The sequence below is a fragment of the Pristiophorus japonicus genome, chromosome 4 (genome assembly GCF_044704955.1).
Source record: "Pristiophorus japonicus isolate sPriJap1 chromosome 4, sPriJap1.hap1, whole genome shotgun sequence".
Taxonomy (NCBI): domain Eukaryota; kingdom Metazoa; phylum Chordata; class Chondrichthyes; family Pristiophoridae; genus Pristiophorus; species Pristiophorus japonicus.
The window spans coordinates 50782835-50806067 of NC_091980.1; the positions used below are offsets into that span (position 1 = coordinate 50782835).

The 23233-nt window shown below is 39.3% G+C and overlaps 1 protein-coding gene and 1 long non-coding RNA gene across 16 annotated transcripts in view; one reads left to right on the forward strand and one right to left on the reverse strand.

Moving 5' to 3' along the window:
• Positions 1–23233, forward strand: part of LOC139262901 (rap guanine nucleotide exchange factor 6-like) — a 448770-nt gene that overhangs the window by 244185 nt on the left and 181352 nt on the right. The window lies entirely within an intron of this gene.
• Positions 1248–12884, reverse strand: LOC139262905 (uncharacterized). The gene is made up of 3 exons (XR_011592995.1): positions 12810–12884; positions 6063–6219; positions 1248–2276 (listed from the first exon to the last, which is right to left on the reverse strand). It is a non-coding gene; the product is annotated as an uncharacterized lncRNA (long non-coding RNA).

Consider the following 23233-nt stretch of genomic DNA (forward strand, 5'->3'; position numbering starts at 1 on the left):
ATTGCAAAAAAAAGTTACACTTTTATGTAAAAGAAAAACTTGCATTTATATAGTACATTTCATGACCCCAGGATGTCCCAAAGTGTTTTACAGCCATTTCAGTTTTTCTGAATTGTAGTCACTGTTGCAGGAAGCACAGGAGTCAATTTGCACATAGCAAGGTCCCACAAACATCAGTGTGATAGTAATCAGATAATCTGTTTTTTTTAGTGATGTAGATTTGAGATAAATATTGACCAGGACACTAGGAGAACTCCCCTGCTCTTCTAAATTGTAGCATGAGATATTTTATGCCCACCTGATAGGGCAAACAGAGCCTCGGTTTAACGTCTCATTTGAAAGACGGCGCTCCCAACAGTGCAGCACTCCCTCAACATTGCATTGGAGAGTCAGTCTAGATTTTTGTGCTCAAGTCTCTGGAGTGGGACTTGAACACTCAAACTTTTGACTGAGCCACGCTGACACCTGTTAGTGTACAAAACAAGTATATTTTCTTACATTAGTGTTTGTAACACATGTTTACTGACTTGCTCCCAGAAAATTGCTGTGATTTCCAGCATCCAGGAATAAAAATTCTGTTATATTTCGGAGAAAGTCCAAAGCAGTTTTGTAATCCATGGGTTCAGATGAAGAGTTTAAAGGTGCATTGTTATTTGTGATATTTTCTGAATTTACCACTATTGTTTTCACTCCCTTGGAATAATCTGCTGTCCACTTTATGCTTACCGAGCGTCATTTTGTTTACAGATAAATGATCCAATTTACGGGAAGGGGTTAAATAAAAGCGCAGAGTTGATAGTATAAATGATACAAGAGTTGCACAGAATATGTTGGTGTGGGGAGTTTGAAGTGAAGACAGGGTTGATTATAATTGTGATATGTATTCTGCGTTTTACTTGAGTGAATAAAATCCATTTGTTTTAAAAAAAAAATGTCAGGCTTGAAAAGAAGTGCAATATTAGTCCAATGTTCAGCTCTCATTTTGTGATACCGTGGTAGGCTTAGGAAGCAGCATAGCATACACAATCTCCTGGGTAAATACTCCAGAGGACTGCATTTGCTGGAGTTTGATTGGTGAGCAGAAGAAAGGGATGATGTCATCCCACTTGAGGGCAACTGACAGGAAATAAAATTTAGTTCCATTATTGAGCTTGTGTAAATATGTATCTGAAACCAGGCGATCAGACAAAAATTCTTTAATGGACAGATTTACATCATGTTTTATGTATAATAATTCAGAAGGCGATATTTTCTTCTTTAAGGTAGCATGACAGAATTTCAGTGCTACTGGTAAATATAGAGCAGTCTCCCGATAGATATTTTCCTCCCATATATATCATACACATACACTTATAGTATAATTAGCTAATTGTGAAGCTGGATGGGGCTCTACAAAAAAATATATATTTTGGCAAATCATTTTCTTGCAGCGTACATTTTTACCTAGTTATTAACAGTGTGAAAACAGGAGAAAGGAAGAACAAACTACTCAGCAATATTAGAAAAATAATTCCAGTGAAATGTTAATGCTGATCTGTAAAATGCTAACCTTATTAATTATACAGTACTGTTTAGATGCTTGAATCTAAAGGAAGCATGTGACAGTATTGCTTATACAGGGTATTGAGAGAATCTGTGGCTAGTGCATTGATAGTTTTCATCATTTTAGTGTTTGAGACTGATCTTTTTTGCACTGTGCATTTTTACTGCTAACTTTGAGTTTAAAAGGATGTATTTATCTGCATAAAGACTGGAGTCTTTGCTATCTGGGATCCAGATTTTAGATTTTATTTTTACACAGCACAATGCTTGCTAACTGTCTCTTGTACCAGATAGTAGCAGCTTTGGATGGAAAGATAATTTTGCATGGCAGTATTTGATAGCCACTGTAAATCATCCACTGTCTTCTGTGCTGTTTGGCAGTATATTCTTACAAATAGTTTTTTTAAAACAGATTTAATTTGCTTGTGTTTTCTGTTCATTAATTAGCAAGGCTGCTAATCTGATGTGAGCTGGGATTTTTGTTTTATTGAATACTAATGCATGGTATGTTTTTTGTGGCTTATATTTACATGATCGATTCAGATAACCATTGTGTCTGCAGCTTCAGATAGCTGAGCTGATTGATCTGCTGCAGTTTCCAATCAGGTCTCTTGGAAATGATGTCATTGCTGTAGCTGTATTCTCCTCCCACACTTTTTTTCCCTTCTCTGTTATTAGATATTTCTTCTCGCTGTGGAGCATCCAATCAATAGCTACTTTTCCTGAGGGACCTGCTGAGGAAACAAGCAAAGATAGTCAGTCGGAAATGGTTCTGTGTCATGTGATTTTATCCTAGCTGCAGCTCCTCAGTATTTCATTTGCAGTACGGAATGTAGAAGTTCTCGCTGGAAAACTGGGGTTGGATTAATTGTGACATTTTGCTGCTGTACTAGCATACTGAGAAACACTGTAATAGCTTGCGCATCCTCCAGTGGTGGTCTGCAGTATCCCTGGACTGGCAGGTATATAAAGTCAAACTGGGATATTCAGCTACCTCAACTGCAATGGGCTTACGTTTCCTGAAGTGACTTCCAGCTTGCCCTGTTCCAAAATCTTTTTTTTCACCCCCCCCCCCTCCCCCCTCTTCTGTTTGCAAAAGGAAACTTTCTTAATCCAGGAAATGGCTTTCCTTGTACGTTGCTATGCCAACTGTTTGCAGCCGTGGTCCTCTAAAGTAAGCACAATTGTTTGTTTACCATTCTGAATGTTATCTTTAGTAGAGAAGTTACTTTTTGAATTTTATGTCTTATGCACGTTCTGTCTGTTATATGCCGGGTTACCTGTAAGTGTTGTAATTCTACTTGTATATTCGAGTAATAGAATGTCACTGTCAGCTTAGAGGTGGAGTAATTACTAAAATCTAGTTAGCAAAGCTGAAGGGAGGCCAGTAGTGGTGACCCTACCAGTTGCGAGCAGCCTCAGGCTAGACTTGTATCCATATCTTTATGCATCCTTCCTGGTTTCCTGTAATAGAAGTTCTATTAGTTGTAAGAAGAGCTGGAATTCAGCAGAATTCTGCAAGCTGGCCTACAGACCCTTGCTGCTGTTAAAATTGTTTTTGAACTGAAGCGATGAACGGTCAGCCATTACTGATTCCCGATCCTACCGAATCACCTGCTGCAGAGAATTAGACGTTTGGTTTGTTTAAATGCCGCAGAAAGACTCAACACCTTTGAACTTCATACAAGCTCCTGAGTCTCACTGCTGGCTGTGTCGTTTCTGGGTCAGACTTTGTCCCCTGATTGTTTCAGGTCAGCTGAGTCACCAGCCTCTTGGTGTGGATCTTTGTTTTCCTTCCTGAAGTTTCCTGGCTTATTTCTCAATTGTAAAACTTAAATGGAGCGTGCCTGAACTTAATAGCTAAGTTTATTTCATTATGAAAACTTTAGGATTTGCTTAGTATCTGTGGCGTGCGACCCACCAAAAAGAAATGTGGTAAGTACCATGAGGTAGAACAAAAATGCTTTTATTTCTGAAATTAAGATTGTTGCAATATTGTAATAAAATAATGCTTTAGAGTACTTTCCACTCTATTTAGAGCTATTTAATTCTTTTTGTATTATTTTCTTGATGTGTGTTACTCATGTACTTTGCTTCCCACTCTCTACCCACATCATTTCAGTTGTTGCTTGTGTTGAGCTATGGACGATTTGCTCCTGTATTTATTTATTAGCTCAGCGTATTAGAAACCTGAATAAGTTGAATTTGAAATTTAATTATTGATGCAAAGAAAGCTAGCTTTTAGGCTAGTAATAGCTCTGTGCTATCTGATCAACTGCAAGTGAGGAAAAGTTGTATTGCATTTATGAGATTTGCAGCCGACACTATTGATGTGCATTTACTTTTGCACTTGTGCTTCTGCATTGTATCTAGAAAGTGTGCTGAGTTAAGAGTCAAATTTCCTTAGGCACTTGGGCTCTGCTGTGCAACGCAGTACAAATGTGGAACCAGCTCTCTGAGTTTACTTAAGTAAAACTGGTGTCCGTAACTTGATGGTGCATTCAGCGAGCCACATTGATTCCCAATCCTCACTTAGAAATGCAGTTAGTGGAGGGGCTCTGCTTATCTGCCTTTGGTTGCGCTTTGTGTTCCGTTTGCACTGCGCAAAATCATGAAATATTTCAAAAGCTTGTATCGAGTGGGACAAAAAAAATGGCTAGTAATTGCCAGCATTCAAAATAATTAAACTTTGTGCATAGGTGGGTCAGATGTGCTATAATTCCAAATATTACACTATTTTGGTGTGAATTATTTTAAGAATTAGCCAATAGGGAAAAGTGTTATTGCACCATGACTTTAAATATAATTACATAGAAATTACAAAACAGAAACAAGCCATTGGTCTCGACCACTCCATGTTGTTTATCCCACACACGAGTAATCTTAATTCCATGTGCCCAGCCTGTTCCCATATCACTCTATCCTCCTTTCCTTTAATCACCCATCTAAGCTACTCCTAAATATGGTCTCTGCTACAATCACTAACTCCAGCAGTACAGTTTACAGCCTCACAGCCCTTTATGTACAATTTCTCCTGTTCTGTCCCAAATCCTGTTTCATATTTAATCTTATTGCATACCCTAGTTGTATTATCCTCAGAAAATAGTCTGTTTCTATCGGCTCTGTCCAAGTCCTTGATAGTTAACACCGCTATCAAATCACTCCCATTATTTCCTCTGTTATAACAAAAACAATACCAAGTTTTCAAGTCTGTCTTTGCATTTGTATTTCCTCATACCACGCAGCATCCTAGTGAATCCGAATGGCCTACTCCTGCACCTATTTTCTATGTTTCTATGTACCCTATTCTATTGCCTCAGCTGTAGAGTGAGACCAAAACTGAACATTTGATTCCTACTAAGGTTTTATATAGATTCACCATTACATCTCAACTTTTATATTCTATATTCTTGCCATACACCCCATATTCCATTAGCTTTTTTTTTAAAATCGGCGCCTTTTTTTATTTATTCGTTTCATGGGTTGTGGGCATTGCTGGCAAGGCCAGCATTTATTGCCCATTTCTAATTGTCCTTGAGAAGAAGGTGGTGAGCTGCCATCTTGAACCACTGCAGTCCATCTGGTAAAGCACTCCCACAATGCTGTTAGGGAGGGAATTCGAGGATTTTGACCCAGTGATGATGAAGGAACAGCGATATATTTCCAAGTGAGGATGATGTGTGACTTGGAGGGGACATTGATGTGGTGGTATTCCCATGCGCCTCCTGCCCTTGTCCTTCGAGGTGGTAGATGTTGCAGGATATCCATTTGAGGTACTGCTTTTAATGTCTTGAAAATCTGATTCCCCAAATTCCTGTGTTCATCCATCACCCAGTTTGCGACCATTAAAGTATAATTATTGCTTTAAATTTTTTTTTACCAAACTCTACCACCTCACATATATTGTAATTGAGTTCCATCTGCCACTTTGCCCATTCCACCCATTTTTTTGAATCCATAAAATGCTGGAAACACTCCAGGTCAAGCAGCAGCTGTGGAGAGAGGAAGGTTGGGTTAATGTTTTGTAAAGAACCCTTCACCAGTTTGCCAAGTGTAATCTTCCTTTCTGAAATCTTCAGAGATTCCAGATCTTTTTCTACTACAGATTTTAAACTAACTAGCCTGATTTGTAGCCCTTCTGCTTACCCAAATCAGCAATTAAAAAAGATTTTCCATAAAGATGGTGCCACTTCAATGGCTGATGTAAAATTAAAAGACAACTTCTGGAAAATGTTCTAAGAAAACAGTGGGGGAAAATATGACCAGTGTCTGGTGTGTAACTTTGCAGAAGAAAATCTGTAGGTTAAACACATTTATATACAAAAAAAAACACATAGTTATCGTGCTGCTTAAACATGCAATGCAATAATAAAGTTACAATGGCAAAACATAAGTAACGTAATCAATGTTTTCAGATTTGGAGTATGATGTATCAAAGATTAAAGAGAAAACACTTTTAAAGGAAAACAAATATTCACCCGCAATAAAAAGTGCATTTGTAGTACAATAACATTGCTAACCTATTATAAATCCGGAGTTATGACCCAATCTAGTTCTGCAGTGAAGCAGGGTGAGGCTCCTTCCTCTATCCACCTCTTTCTGGAACGGTTGGGCCCTGATTCCAGATATGCTTACAGCATAAGAATCAACGTGACCAATGCTGTAGTGTAAATACACCTAGATTTAAGATTAAAGCTCAATATTAATATTCCCATTGTATATGAAGCACTCAGGACTGAAGCATTCTCATATGGTAATACATTCTGAAAAAAATTTGCTCCCTGTATAAAAATAAGCTTGTAAATGCAACATTTTTAATTGTTAAGTAAGACCCTTATTATCTATACATACTGTATCTACATAAATATCAAAAAAAGAAGCCTTATAAACTTTTGCAATTTAATCTGATATATGTGTCACAGCACACTGCAGCTTTGCATGATAATTTGTCATACAATATATAAAGAAAAATCATTCTGGAGTAGTTTTTTGGTTAGTCTTTTTGCATTAAAATATGTTGCTGGAGCAACCTTTGTTTTTTTGTAAAGTTCTGATTTCATGCCTTTATTTGCCCCGAATCAGAGTGGGCAAGAAAAATAGAACTGGGTGACATACTAACCGTAAAATCGAGAAATGGGGGTGGGTAGGAGAGCAGTCACACTTTCACCTTTATGTTGTCTGCTTCTATCAGGAGTTCTTGCTTTCATTATATAGAATGGGCCTGTTTTTTGTGTGTGATAGTACAAGGACACGTCAATGATATTGAACTTTAATGTAATTTTTAATGAGTTTAAAAAACGTTAAAATTTAAAAATAATGGGCTGGAATTATATGTACAAATAGTTAATGTTACTCAGAAAAAAAGTAATTTTAAATGATTGCCAGAATGGACATGGTTCTTATCAAAACTTTTTGTTTTCTATACCTATGGTGACAATACCATAAAAATTGGTTTCCTCTCGAGTACTGCCCCCCCCCCCCGTCTTTTTAAAACTGCTGCCCCTCTTCTGTACTTGCAAACTACTGCCCCATCTCCAAGATCTCTTTCCTCTCCAATGTCCTTGCAAATGTTGTCACCGTCCATATCCATGTCCACATTTTGCCCAACACCCTTTTTCAAACTCTCCAATCAGATTTCCGCCCCTGCCACAGCCCTATTAAAGCCACAAATTACATCCTCTGTGACTAACCACTATATGCACCTTCCCAATTTACCCTTCTCTACCTCTCCGCAGCCTTTGGCAGAGTCAACCACACCATCCTCCTCCAATGCCACTTCTCTCTTGTCCAGCTCACTAGGACAGTCCTTGCGCAGTTACACTGTTCCCTATCCAATTCTAGACAGAGAATCTCCAGAATTGGCTTCTCTTTTTTTTTCCCCCATCACTGTTAAACCTCTGTTTGTACAACACCTAGTTTTGGATGAGCTACAATTTCTTCCAGTTAAACATTGGGAAGATCGAAGCTATCACTTTCAGCTCCCACCAGAAAGTTTGTACTGTTGCCATTGATTCCATCCCCTTCGCCGGCCACACTCTCGGGATGAACCAAACTATTGGCAACCTCAGCATTCTATTCAATTCCGAATTGTGCTTCTGACCCCATATGCTCTCCATTACAAAGACTGCCGCCTTCTGCTTCCGTAATGTTCTTTGCCTGCGCCTCTGCCTGAGGCCATTTTCAGCCAAAATTCACATTCATGCCGTTAACGTTTCCAGACTTTAGTATTTCAATGTTCTGCTGGCTGAACTCCCATTCTCCACCCGATGTAAACTTTAGCATATCCAAAACTCTGCTGCCTGTATCCTATTTTACACCATCCCGTATACCCACAGCTCTTGACCTTGCTAAACAACTTGGCTCATGATCTCCCAAGCCTCAAATTTAAAATGTTCATCCTTGTGTTTTAATCCCTTCATGGTCTCATTCCCCTTTCTGTAATCTCAATCCAGCCCTACAACCCCACCAGAACTCCATGTCTCTGGGGTACTGAAGTTGCATGATCAGCCATGATCATATTGAATGGTGGTGCAGGCTTGAAGGGCCGAATGGCCTACTGCACCTATTTTCTATGTTTCTATGTATCCCCCTCCTCTCTTCGTCCATTATTGGCAGCTGTACCTTCAGCCATCTCGGCCCTACAACCTGGAATTCCCTCACTAATCTCTCTACCTGCTCTCCTCCTTTAAGATCCTTCTCTTAAAAACCCACGTCTTTGACCAAGCTTTAGGTTACCCCTTTTAATATATCTCTTTTTGGCTCAGAATCCATTTTTTATTCTAATTATGCCCCCATGAAGTGCCTTGAAATGTTTTTCTCCATTAAAGACATTGTACAAATACACATTGTTGTCTGAAGCAATTTCACTTAATGAGGAGAAAGCTGACTGAATCTCAGCACTGTAAAAGAGTTACTAGGCACAACCATACATTCTGAAGTTTACAAAGCTAATTTTTGGAGGCTTTTTTCCTTTAATAGCAAGTACAGTCAGATAATCAAGACTGCTATCACATGCATTCTGATCATACTCTTGCAGAACTGGTCATCTATATCAATAGAGTAGTTTTGCCTCATTACCAAATTCTGCAATGCAATTGGAGACAATTAGAATATTGGGGGACATGCTGGCATTATTCTGTGTAAGTACATAAGCTAATAGATTCCCAGGTGTAGCATTACTCTATATTAACACAATTATTGTATCTCAGGATTGCACAATATGCCAGATGGCAGGGACAAATTTGTCCATGTTGCAGAAAAGCCCTTGGATGAAACATCGAGGAAACATCACAAATCTCACTGATATGATTTTATACAACCAGTAGATCCAACTACTTAACACATGGGAAATGAATTCACAACTGGTTGGGCATGAGTTGTATCAAGGCTTATGGAATGGTTGAATGTGAGTTTGTTGAAATTTAAAAATAATTATTAATGAGAAAATAGTAAATAAATTAAAACATTTTGCTTGTAGTTATACCCTGTATAGTGGATAAATAAAGTCATAGAAATTATTGCATAGAAGTCGACAAACCAGTCAGCCCATTGCATCTTTGGTAGTGCTCGCTCTTCAATTAGAGGTAGCTACTGTAATACAATTTCCTTATCTTGTTACATTCTTCATTTATGACCGTAAAAGGGACCTTTGAGTGCATGTCCGCAGATCCCTGAAGATAGTTAAGGTGGTTAAGAAGGCATATGGAATACTTGCCTTTATTAGCCGAGGCATAGAATGCAAGAGGTTATGCTTGAACTCTATAAAATAGTTAGGCCACAGCTAGAGTACTGTGTGCAGTTCTGGTTACCGCATTACAGGAAAGATGTGATTGCACTAGAGAGGGTACAGAGGAGATTTATGAGGATGTTGCCTGGACTGGAGAATTTTAGCGATGAGGACAGATTGGATAGGCTGGGTTTGTTTTCTTTGGAACAGAGGAGGCTGAGGGGAGACCTTATTGAGGTGTATAAAATTATGAGGGGCTCGATAGAGTGGATCTATTTTCCTTAGCAGAGGAGTCAAGAACCAGGGAACATAGATTTAAAGTAATTGGTATGAGGTTTAGAGGGGATTTGAGGGGGAATGTCTTCACCCAGCGGGAGGTTTAGGGTCTGGAACTCACTGCCAGAAAGGGTGGTGGAGGCAGAAACCCTCACCACATTTTAAAAGTCCTTGGATGTGCACTTGAAGTGCAGGGCTACGGACCAAGAGCAAGAAAGTGGGATTAGGCTGGCGTGGACATGATGGGCTAAAATGGTCTCCTTCCATGTTGTAAATTTCTATGATTCTATGAAAACCTAGCTGGTTCACTAATCTTTTTCATGGATGGGATCCTACCACCACTTGGTCTGGTCTACATGTGACTCCAGTTCCACAGTATGCAGTTGACACTAAATGCTCTCAGGGCAACAAGGTGCAGACAATAAACACCATTGCCAGAGTCACCTATATGCCAGGAATAAATGAATGAAAAAATTTGAAGCCATGCTGTGAATTTATCTTTTTTATAGTATTTAGCCCCATTTGCTTATTCAGATGTACGTTAAAGATTCCATTACACTATTTCAGAATAGAGTAGGAACTTCTAGTGTTCTGGCCAACATTCCTTCCTCAATCAACACTACCAAAAACAGATTAACTGATCATCCATCTCATTGTTTGTAGGAGCTTGAGATGCTCAAAGTGACTTGCTGACATAAGAACTGTAATTACACTTCAAAATAATTCATGTGAACAGCTTTGGGACATGTCTAAGAAGTGTGATAAAGCACTAGATAAATGCAAGTGTATTTTTATTTTACCTTTTGAGGTTCACCCTTGATCATCTCCTTTCAAGGCTGAAAAGTTCAAGTTTCTCCCACCATACTTCATAACAGAAACTAAGGGGGTAATTTTAACCCCAAAAATGGGTGTGTTGGGGTCGGGTGAGATGTAAATTTATTTTTAAAGTCTCAAACTTGACCCCAGCCCCCCTCTAACCCATCCACTTCTCGGTTTAACGGAGGCAAGACTGGTAGATAACCCGCTCTCAGGAGATGAGGCTGAGGCTGGGAGCCTCACATTTAACCTGTCTTACAGGTTTAACCCTGGCCAGCCAGGTTTTCCAGGCCTAGCGAAACCCTGCAGCTCAAGGGAGGCGAAGACAGCTTCGGGGAAAAGGTAAATGCTCTTCCAGCACTGCTCGTGGGCCAGAAAGAGCAGGAGTGCTTCCTCCCAGCCCCCAAGTTTACCTGCTTCCCCTGCCATCAGATTCCCTCACTGTCAAGATCCCATTTCCTTATTTGCTCCTGAGATCCACCCCCTCAGAGTGTTCCCCACCCAACAGGCTTCTGGACAGGGATCCTGTTTAAAAAAACAAAAAGATATTGAGTTAAAACTCCACAGCAAGCAAGGAAACCCATCCCAGTAAATATCGGGGCCTAGGAATCGGTCTTATTGCCCTTCTGTGCACGGTGCCCACTATTACTATGTTTCTGTTGTACCTCAATGACTAAAGTTATGCACAATGCTCAAAGTGCTGCTTGACCATAACACTACACTTTTAGCACTGATTTTTTTTACATATGGGGAAGGGAGAAGTTATAAATCATTTGCAGCTTGTATATTTCACTGCTTAAAGATTACATTTCTTTATTTCCCCTGCACCAAGCAATTTGTGGCATATCTGTACTTGTGCTTTTTAGTTCTTTAAAGGTCTAGTTATTCTGAATTGTGAATAAATTAAAATTGCAATCTCATTGACCTCAGTGTTCTTGCACCTTTAGATACACATTTGTTGCTTGAAATATCAATATAGTTATGTAGAACTCGACATTTTTCATAGTTTTTCTTTAACCCATTCATCTTTTGTTTTTCTTTCTCTTCAACTGCAGTTGTTGAACCAGACTGCTGGCTTACTTCCTCGGTCTTGAGCACCCCTTCTGCATCTAACCCCATCAGGACCTTCTATTCCTTTCTCCCTTATGTGTTTATCCAGCTTCCCCTTAAATGCATCTATGCTATTCGCCTCAACTACTCCCTGTGGTAGCAAGTTCCCCATTCTAACTATTTTGACAAAGATCAAATTAGGAATATGCAGTGCTTGGGAATTGTTGGTGTAAACCCATCTCGAAGTATCATGTGAAACATTAGGGCATCATGGTTTTTTTCTCCCTCTGTTTTATACCAACAGGAAAAGCTGCTTCCATTGTAAATACTCTGGGCTGTTCTAAGAATTTTAAAGCATGCTAAACAGCCTTTAAAAAGCCCATTCGCAAAATCAGTTAGTCAGAAGTCGGTGCAATTCTACACATATATCAATAACTTATTTAGTGCATACACATGAATTTGGGGTTAAATCAGGCTCACTTGTTAAGATATTGATGGATTGTCAGTTTAAAGTTTAGACATTATTGTTTTAGTAAGTACTTAGTTTTTTTTTCATGATGGAACATGAGTTTTTCAAACCCTTAAACTTACAATATTTGTGGTGTGACTATTTAAAGAAAGTTCAGTGAAAGGCTAGCTGCTGACACAGCACATTGATCGGGCCATTGATTTACAATGACTAAATAGGTCAAAATTTGTTTTTATTACATAGGATTCTGGTTTATTACCAGTATTTTCGGGATCACATTCTGCAACTCTTTGTAATTACAGCCCCTGGTTCATTGGTGATAGAATACGACAAATTTTGTTTTTACTATTGGATTATGAGATTTTAAGGCCTTTTTTGACGTGTTTTGCCTATCACATTGCACAGTTCTGTCAATTTTTAGATGAAAACATAAGCCAGTGGCCTGCCTATGAAGTGATGAGATGTGATTTGTTACTCTATTTTGGAGGTGAGTAGTAGCACTGCAGAAATCAAAATTTGAAATGGAGGGGGGAGAATGGCCACTCTAACATTTCCCCCTTCCTCAGCTTATTGAAGAGTGGTTTTGGTAAACATTTGGGAGCAGGGAACTTGCCTGCTCTCTCGGCCAGCACCTACTACGCTGCTGGATTGGGGAAAATATGCAATGAAGGGGAGAATGATAGTACACTTGATTAACTACCTTCCTGTTGTGAATTAACATAAATGGTTAACTGAAGCACAACTGACAACAATTTTCAAAACAAAAATCAATATGTGAATGATCCACATGGAGTTTTTTTTGTGGGGGTGGGTGGTATGGGAGGAATCTCCCACCACCCCCAGGAACATTGACCTAATGGCCTAGAAATCCCAGTCAGCTGTTTCCTGTGAGTGATCGACTGAAATAGGGAAAAAAAGATGCGCACTTACCTGAACCTGCTGCGCCCACCAGCGATCCCGGTTCTGAGGCCTTCATTCACTGTGCGTCAGAGCCCACGCATGTCTGGACATCCGTAGAGCTGGAGCTGCAGTCACATGGATTTGGACAGCCAATCAAGGTAAGGTATTTTTTCATTCATAATAATGGGAACACCGTAAGTTGGAGTTCCCATTATTATGATTTGAGAAACCCATCCAAAAACCCAAAACACTAATTTAAATAAAAAAGAAAACATACACCACATATTTAACTAATTTAAATTAGTTATTTATGTCTTATTAAAAAATATGTATATTTTTCCGATTTAAAAAAAAAAAAGTTTTTAAAATTATGGTTTAAAATAAACTTACCGTAGTGGGGAGGGTTTTTAACAATAAAATGTTTTTTTTAAATTTTATTTTATTATGTTTTTGTGTATTTTAAAACTCTTGCGCCTGTAAAAGTAGGCTATGCGCCTGCTTTTATCAGGCACATGAGTTTGCAGGACATTTGTTGGACAAGATATGGGTAAATCCCGCAATATTGCCCTTGCAAATATCCTCGCTCCTTGACAGATCGGAAAAGCCGTTTTTTAGCACATGCGCATTGTGTGCTGAAAACTGGCTTTTGCGATGCCTTCCCGGGTCCGTAAACACTCAGAACGTAGCTGGGGAGGCTGTGATTTCTGAACCAATATGTTATATCACAGGACTAAATATAATAACACGTGGACAGGAAAAAAAAATTAAGAATATGAAGTACTGCCTTTACCTCTGCAATTTAACAAAGTAACATTATTTGAGAATTGGTACTATTCAAGTTCTACAACTTCAATGCTGACTGCAATAAATAAATGGTGTCTAAGGGTGCTTGCTGACAGTGGACTCCTGCAATCAGCCATACTGTGCAAAAAATTGTTTAAATGTAAATTAGTGCACTTCAAATTGATTTTTTTCTTGTCCATTTGTTGCTTTATTCAGTCCCTCAATGGAACATAAAAGGTTCCTGGGGAAGGGTTGGAGATTCCTCTGAGGAATTTCTGAGCCTCCCCCACACCCAAAAAAAGCAGCAGCATCTCATTTACATGTTGATTTTTGTGAAATTGGTTTTAGTTGTGCAGTATTTAACTATTTATGTTAATTCACAGAAATTAAAGTTAGAGTTGTTTACCATTTGTGGGCACTTCGTGTTCTGAAATATGCTGCTCATTTTCATCATCAAACAGCCTGTTGTGGAAATGATGTGCAGTCACTAGTCTCTCATTAGTTGTCAGAATGAGTTCACCAAATCACAAGTTCAGAAAACATTGGTTCAAACTTAGAGCATCATCAGCACTGAATGTGAAATGTTTTCAGTCTTGACGGAAAGGATTAGTACTTTAGCACTTTTAGATTCATTATAATCTAAATCTAAATTGGTTGTCCTAACATGAAAGCTAAGGTTACTTTGATTGGAGTCTCTTGTGTTGTCACCACTAGAGAACAACACAGGAGGATACAACGCACAGGATAATGTAATTATGGGATTTGTGTGGTCATCAAAGTTGATGTCTACATCTTATAAACTTGAGTTATTCATATGTTGAAGTGATCATACTACTGTGTAATATGGAGGATGATGTGTATTACAAAACTAACACATTGAGAGATTCGGGTTGTCATATACTGCAAAAGTGAAATCTCAGATGGTCTAGAGATGCATTCTATCCTTGAAATATGCTTCACTGTGCTGATGTAATATATATCATATGTATCTATTTGTATTACAATAAAATTCTTAGGTCTGCACACACTTTTTAACATTTCCATTAGTATTTCCTATGGCCATTATTAATATGGGATTTGCCTATGTAAACATGCCTTGCTTTGTATCCCAGCTTGGTTACTATCTTGCTTTTCTTATGCTTGCGGAAAGTAAGTATACAGCTTCACGAGATGTTTATAATTCTGAATTTTTTTTCTAAAATCTATATTTTTTAAGTTTATAAATTTTTAGAATTAAAAATTGTTGCCTGCCCTGTCTGTTCCCACTGACGCTGTCCACCTGATGACGCTCACCTTCGAGCATCTTGCTTTGTGGCCATTTGTCTACTGAGGAATCTACCCCAATATTACATAAGAACATAAGAAGTAGGAACAGGAGTCGGCCATATAACCCCTCGAGCCTGCTCTGTCATTCAATAAGATCATGGTTGATCTGATCATGGACTCGGCTCCACTTCCCCGCCTGCCTGCCTGCCCGCTCCCCATTGTGAGGCATGTCTCAGTTATCTGTGGAAGAACACCTGTTTTCCTAATAAATTATGTACAAGAAAGTCTTGATCAGTCTCCTGCTGCATTACTTCATTTTCAATTCTAAGGAGCTGTGAATCTTTTAATCAAATTATTTAATGCTGATATGAAGTTTTTAATTAGTGCATTCAATCAAGAAGCATTGAGAGTTGTCAAACTTCAATACCGCATTAGTGAAATCAGCCTCATCCAGGAACTTGTCCAGATCCCTTTTGAACATTTGCAGTGAACTTGCACCGATTGCACGAGCCAGGAACCAATTCAAAAGGTCTATGATCCACTGGGACAAGAAAAATTATGTGACATCTATACTTGCGTACTCTATACTTGCGTAACTTGTACGCATATACCCTCATTCTCTCTAACTTACCTAATTCAAATAATCTGTGTGCATGTAGAGCAGGATCTGGGATATTTGTACATGAAACACAAAAGGTTAGTATGCAGGTACAGCAAGTGATCAGGAAGGCCAATGGAATCTTGGCCTTTATTGCAAAGGGGATGGAGTATAAAAGCAGGGAAGTCTTGCTACAGTTGTACAGGGTATTAGTGAGGCCAAACCTGGAATACTGCGCGAAGTTTTGGTTTCCATATTTACGAAAGGATGCACTTGCTTTGGAGGCAGTTAAGAGAAGGTTCACAAGGTTGATTCCGGAGATGAGGGGGTTGACTTACGAGGAAAGGTTGAGTAGGTTGGGCCTCTACTCATTGGAATTCAGAAGAATGAGAGGTGATCTTATTGAAACGTATAAGGTTATGAGGGGGCTTAAAGTGGATGCAGAGAGGATGTTTCAACTGATAGGAGAGACTAGAACTAGAGGGCATACTCTTAGAATAAGGGGCCGCCCATTTAAAACTGAGATGAGGAGAAATTTCTTCTGAGGGTTGTGGACCTGTGCAATTTGCTGCCTCAGAGAGCTGTGGAAGCTCAGGCATTGAATAAATTTAAGACAGAAATAGACAGTTTCTTAAACGATAAAGAAATAAGGGGTTATAGAGAGCAGGCAGGGAAGTCGACCTGACTCCATGATCGGATCAGCCATGGTCGTATTAAATGGCGGAGCAGGCTTGAGGGGCCGTATGGCCTACTCCTGCTCCTATTTCTTATGTTCTTTACTTAGTCGCTTCATCATTTTAAATACTTTAATTGAGTTTCCCTGAAGTCTACAATATTCTGAAGTAAAAAAAGCCAAGCTCCCTAAGCCTATCTGATAGCTAAGGATTTTTAAACCAACTATTAATCCAATGGTTATCCTATGAATCTTTTCTAGGGTTACAATATCTCCCACCATGTGAGGAGACCAGAACTGGACACATTTATTTAGATGAAGCCTAACCAATGTCTTGTACAGGGTCACTGGTGCTTTTTGTTTTGTATTTGATCACCCTAGCTACAACCCATGTCCCACCACCCCTCTCCAGTTCCCCCACCCCCCCCCCCCCCCATTTCTTTGACCACCTCCTCGAATTTCTCTCCCTCTTAATCGGGGACTGGATTTGTTACATGAAAGCATTATAAAAATGTAAAATGTAAGTTGTAGTTGCCATCTCTGAATTCATACATAATCATCCATGTCTCAAATCTTTCCTTACTGATAACTTGGCTAAACTATTCAGTAACTGCTGTGGCACTGTGATGCTGTCAGTCCAAAATCTCTTTATGGATTGGTTTGTTATTTACAAGAGATACTGGGGGAAAAAGCCATCATTCTATCATTTGTCTTGGCTGAACAAAAAAATGTTGTAGTTAAGAGCCAAAACAGGCAGTCATTACAGTAATGAGATTATCTGATTCTGATCTGCTTTGGGCTACTGCTGCCAGAAGAGCGATTAATCCCTTTTGTTACTTTAATGGTGCCAAATTATCCATGTATTACATTTGTAGTGGAGATAGAAATTAGAGTGAGGTGTTTGTGGGAGTATGGGTTTTGTGCTGCATTATTATTGGGGTTTTTTGTATTTAAAAAGATCTTAATTTACTTTATTTTTAAAATACAACCGGTAAACTATTTGTGAAAACCATTCTCGGCTTGTTCTGATATACTTTTATGCTGCTTGGTTCTGTGGAGGGCTGAAAAATGCTTTCATATATTTTATTAATGGATTAATTTGTCACAAAATCATTGCATTAAATGTTGGTTGCTAATATTTAATAAGTTTGGAGATGGCCATTGGATTCAGTGGCGAACCATTACCCACTCCTTTTATTTTATTTAATGAATTCATTAGAGATTCCATTGTAACAAATTATTGAGCCATTTGCTGCTGCTTTCCTTTAATTAATACATTTGGCGAGGCTCATTCAATTGAATAGTCAACCAGATTCTCCTTTTAATTAATTAACTGATTTAAGAGAAACCCATTGTATTAAATAGCCTCAGCCTTTATATAAGTTTTGGACAGTGCCCATTGTATTGAATGGCTGCTGCTTTCATAGATTTGGGGAAGCCCGTTGATTAAGTGGACACCTGATTGTCATTAATATACATGTCCTGGATATTGCATGCACTTAGCCATAAGTCACAATTCCCCCATGAAATTTGTCCAATTCATCCATGTGTAACACAACAGGAAATATATTACCGTACACCATGAAGTGGACAAACCTTTAAAATAAAATAGTTTTCTCCATTTACTTTTCCCTCCCCAAATTCTCTTCCCTTCTCCTTTACTGAGTGTTAACTCGTACAAGGGGTGATTCCAAGGTGCCAGTTGAAATCTGGCATCTTGCCCAAATTATAATTTTTCAAATGTGAGAGGCAGTTTAACTGTAGGGCATTTCCCCTCTGTAACCTCTGCCCCCTGTCCTGCCTAAGATTAGCTGACTGAGGATTGAAACTGAGATCTTCCTGGTGTATATGGCTCAGCTACTCTTTTTCTAATATTCTGTGTTGTGTGCCATTCTCCCACTAAGAGGGCATGCAGATGCAACTTTGCCCAGTGGCATTTTTGAACTGACCACTTGGAGTGTGCAAGAGTGACTTGGGTTGAGGCGTTCTGAATGTTCTTTCTTTGCCCTCTGCCACCATCGCAAGGTGGCCGAGCTAGGATCAGGAACTATTTATGTGAAGAGCCAGTGTGTGTGTGATATATAACCTTTGAATTGTTGATGGGGCAGGTGTCTCTTACAACTTGCTGCCAGCAGTGTGATGTAACTTTAGGGTACTTTAACATGCCATTCTTTTTGCAGTGGTCTCCCCAGACCTCCTGTAAGTGGGCCTTGCATCCCCTTTAAATTGTCAGCTGTAGTCCTGCGGTTTTCTGTGCATATAGAGAGATAACCTAAGCACTCTCACAATCCTAGACATTAGTACCCTTTGTACTTCATTTCTCTCGAAACCACTCGGAAGATTATTGTTAGTTTTATCATTGAACCACGCTCAAGCTGATCTTGGATTCTGAATTAATCAATTAGATTTATTTATAGAAGTTAATCAGGTAGGCCACATACAGAACAGCACAAGTTTAACTTTAAAAACTACATTTTGCTTCTGACAGCAGTGCATGTCGTGAGAGTCTTATTACCAACAGTCTATAACATGGTTCATAAACCCCTTTTGCTTCTGTTTCACCTGGGACTACACTTCTGCGGTACAGCGTTTTTTTCTTTCTCTATCTGTTCCTCAGGCCTGAGGCTCAAAACCTGGCGATTTCATGGCAAAAAAATGAATTCATGTTCCCTTTGTTAGTCCCATGCCATGCTCAGTGATTCACAAAAGGGTGTCATTCAGACTACCCAAGGAATCTCTTCCTTGCTTAATTAACACAAAACTATACGGAAGTTAAAGGAAAAAAAATCTATAAGCCAGATCTGCTGGATCTGGCAGTAAGGTTGATAATTTCAAATTTATACAGTAAACAAATTCATATAGAAATTTATGCGCAAAGCTAATTGTACCTTAAACAACTTGTATACAGTGACAATACCATGGAATTTGTCAGTCATTTTCTTCAACATTAATCACGGTCCCTTACAATGTTTTTTTAAAACAGCATTAATCATTATACATTATGGATTTAGCTGATTGTAAAATTGCCCGCATTATTCTAAACATGAAATTCTATAAAGTATTTTTCAGCTAATAATCTTGAGTAGAGCAATAATAACAATGCCCTACCTTTTCAGCAGAAGGTGATACCTTGCCACAGGTTACCCTAGAAATAGGAGAGGAAATCCAGGGCACATAAACTGTGCATTAAGTCAACATATAATTTCATTTTTATGGCCTGGAATTTGCAGTCGGGATGACAGTAAACTAGCAACGTTCGCTGTCATTATGTCGTTGAAACTGATCGCAACTTCGCGATTTGGTGCATGCGCAGGCACATGTGTAATCAGCCAAATCTCCCCACAGAACCAGCAATCTGTGTAATCAGGAAAACTGACAATTTTTGGCTCTTCCGCAGTAAGTATGCTGTTAAATTCTCCACTAAAAGTTAGATCCAAAGGGATTTGGTGTAACGGGTTTTAACAGCGTTATTACTGCTAAACAAATGTTAAGGACATGGAAAACTAATTTCAATTTTGTGCAGTGTGAAATGCGTCCATTTTAATAAAAAAATAAAAAATTTGAAGAAACTTAAAAAAAAAATGCTTTAACATTTCTTTTTAAGTTTGTCCATCTTTATTTCAGGTGTACTTTTTCCCCATCCTTGTTTTTCTCTCGCTAACATTTTTTTAAAGTTAGAATTTAAGAGCTTACTCACTTCCTTGTTGGCTGCATATGAGAATTCTACATTTTGATTGGCTGCTTAGATGTCACAGCAGTTCGCACAAGGGGATCACCACCAAATTCTGTTGATTTGAATTGAAGATTGGAAAACCTGAAGTTCTCAACACCGGGATCATGAGATCCTTGTGCAAAGCGTACTTGGAGCAGCTCTGACCACTGTCCACAATTTCTAGGCCTTGAAATTCCAAGAATGAGCAAGTAAAAGAAAATCTGTTTTGTTTTGATGTAAGATTTGAAAATGATTTAAAAAAAAAAAGACCACATTTAAGTTACAAATCAAATGCTGTGCCTTTCTTTTCCAAAGTGACGAATTTGCATCATGTACATGAATATGGAAGTTCTTGCCCACAGACGAATAGTCACTGCACCCCATCAAAGAAGAATTGTTTGAAGTGCTTTGAGATGTTTCTTTGCTCTACAAGTCTGTTCAACAAAGAAATGTTCTGCTTATCTAAGTCTTTCTGAGGGGGCTGTTAACAGTGCGTGCATTATATACAGTAAAATTTGCATTTATATAGGCCTTTCTCATGTTTAAGTGTCTTCAAACGCTTCATACAATGATATACTGTTGAAGTGCAATGAGTGTTGTTAACATAGGTATATCATGCCCTGGAGCAGTAGTACATTTATAGCACTCCATCCATCTTTCTGAATTCTTCTGAGAAGTTTTCTTATTACTTTCCGCAGTGCTCTACCTGTTGTCTGTGATGTAGAAAAACTGTTGTCAATTTTCCTGGTAGCAGCTGTGGACAGTGTTATGATTTCTATTTGAGCAATATCATGTGTTGTTTTTGACAATCAGTGGATGAAGGTAGATTCAAGCATGGTGAGACCATGTGTGTTTAGATTATCAGATAATATTGTCTTCGATTAAGGTGCCAGCACAGGACAACCGTTCAAAGTTGTATACCTTGCCCAACTCCCTTTTCCACTCCTTGCCAATTTTCTCCTCTAGATGGTGTTGATTCCTTGCTGGAATATGGTTCCATAGGTATCATCCATTCTCCAATATCTTACTCCAGTGACCATCCTTTATGTGTCAGCCTTGACCATGTGTGTCAGTCAGCTGTTTGATCACAGGAAATCATAGGCAGTCCCTCGGAATCAAGGAAGACTTGCTTCCAATCTAAAAATGAGTTCTTAGGTGGCTGAACAGTCCAATACGAGAACCACAGTCCCTGTCACAGGTGCGATAGATAGTCGTTGAGGGAAAGGATGGATGGGACAGGTTTGCTGCACGTTCTTTCCGCTGCCTGCGTTTGATTTCTGCATTCTCTCGGCGATGAGACTCGAGGTGCTCAGCGCCCTCCCGGATGCACTTCCTCCACTTCGGATGGTCTTTGGCCAGGGACTCCCAGGTGTCAGTGAGGATGTTGCACTTTATCAGGGAGGCTTTGAGGGTGTCCTTGTAATGTTTCCTCTGCCCACCTTTGGCTCATTGGCCTTGAAGGAGTTCCGAGTAGAGCGCTTGCTTTAGGAGTCTCATGTCTGGCATGCGAACAATGTGGCCTGTCCAGCGGAGCTGATCAAGTGTGGTCAGTGCTTCAATGCTGGGGCTGTTGGCCTGGTCGAGGACACTAACGTTGGTGCGCCTGTCCTCTTGGGGGATTTGTAGGATCTTGCAGAGACATCGTTGTGGTATTTCTCCAGTGACTTGAGTTGTCTACTGTACATGGTCCATGTCTCTGAGCCATACAGGAAGGTGGATATTACTACAGCCCTGTAGACCATGAGCTTGGTGGCAGATTTGAGGGCCTGGTCTTCAAACACACTTCCTCAGGCGACCGAAGGCTGCACTGGAGGCGGGTGTTGAATCTCGTCGTCAATGTCTGCTTTTGTTGATAAGAGGCTCCCGAGGTATGGGAAATGGTCCACAGCTAAACTGATTTCTGTTTTCACTCAACATGGTCAGTTTTTCCCAACCCTAACGTGTGTACAATTGTAGTGCCTGTCATTCTGCCCTGGCTGAGACGGACACCGTTCTTCTTTGCCCTTTTTTTTTACTAAAGATTATTTTTTTTCTCTCGATTTTATACTTCTCTCCGCCTAAACACCATCCCAAACCTAAAGCGAACCATAATTTGGTCAGAAGGACCAATCTATGTTCATGTTCATAACTGGCTCCTAAAGTGCGAGTACAAGTGTCCTGAGATGACTCATCCAGTTGTGTTTCTTCCAGTGCTGGGGAAGCACCTGGCCTTTGCTTGTTGGAACTTCTTGGTAACGTATCTGAGATTGGGAATTTCAAAACAGAGTGCAGCACATTTGTTTGTTTGCCTAGCATCTCCAAGCTGGCAAGTGTGGCTGCATGATGCAGTAGCTACTTGAAATAAATCAGCACGTATGTTCTTTAGACAATTGCTTCAATTACAGTGAGTGTATAGTCTTCAATGGCGGTTTTGCAAATTTATGTTGCTTTATTATTTAAGTAGCATTAACCTCTGAAAATTTGGTTAGGGAACTTTGGGGTATCGTTTGAAAGTGGTGATTTTCCTTCCCTCATGATCTACATGAAACTCGAAATATCTTGGTTTAATTTCTTCTAATGGTGAACTGGTTAATATGTTCATTCTTCAAATGGTGAACTGGTTAATATGTTCATTCAAAATTTCTTTGTGCAGTTTTAATGCATTCATTACCTTGATTAAAATAAGTGAAGTTGTTCACTCACTATTTTAAACAGATAAAATAACTGTCTTAATATACTATACAAAGGAATTTCAAAGATGTGTTAAATGGTAAAATGAAATCTTGCTGTGTCAAATTGAAAACCTGTAGTGTAAATGCAATACAGTTTTGCATGTTGTGCAATAAGTGCTGCTTTCGGGAGCTGTAATAAGAGGCCGTCAGTGAGGGGGAATGTGACAAGTTTGGATGAAGAAGGTGCTTCAGTCCTTTTGATTTTTTTCCCTTCCAGACTAACAGTGCTGCCATCTTCTGAGTACAGCAGCTAGCTATTGTTAAATAAGTCCAGTGTCCTGGGTGCAACCACTGTTCCCGACAATGTGTTCAAGCTGTTGGTCACTTTCTGTGTAAAGACACTTTCTGTGAAAATAAATACTTTTTGATGTTTATCCCAAATGTGTTCTTCACCTGAACTTGTGCCCTCTTGTCATACTGCACTGTTTCAGGTTTACCTGTTCTATCCAGTTCAGTATCCTGTACACCTCTGAGACATCTCTCTTTGAGGCTGAAGAGTCCTAGTTTATCAAGCCATGACTCAATATTTTCAACCTGTGACATCAAAGGGCTCCGACATTTCAAAAATCTTATTCTTCCCCTCTTAAGGTCTCAACTACTGTACAAGCGGTTGCCCATCCAAAACCATAAGCAAAATTCCCTTTCCAATCTTTGCTATTGAACTAACCTTTCAGAGCTTCCTGGAGAAGTGGTGTGGCGTGATGTTGCACT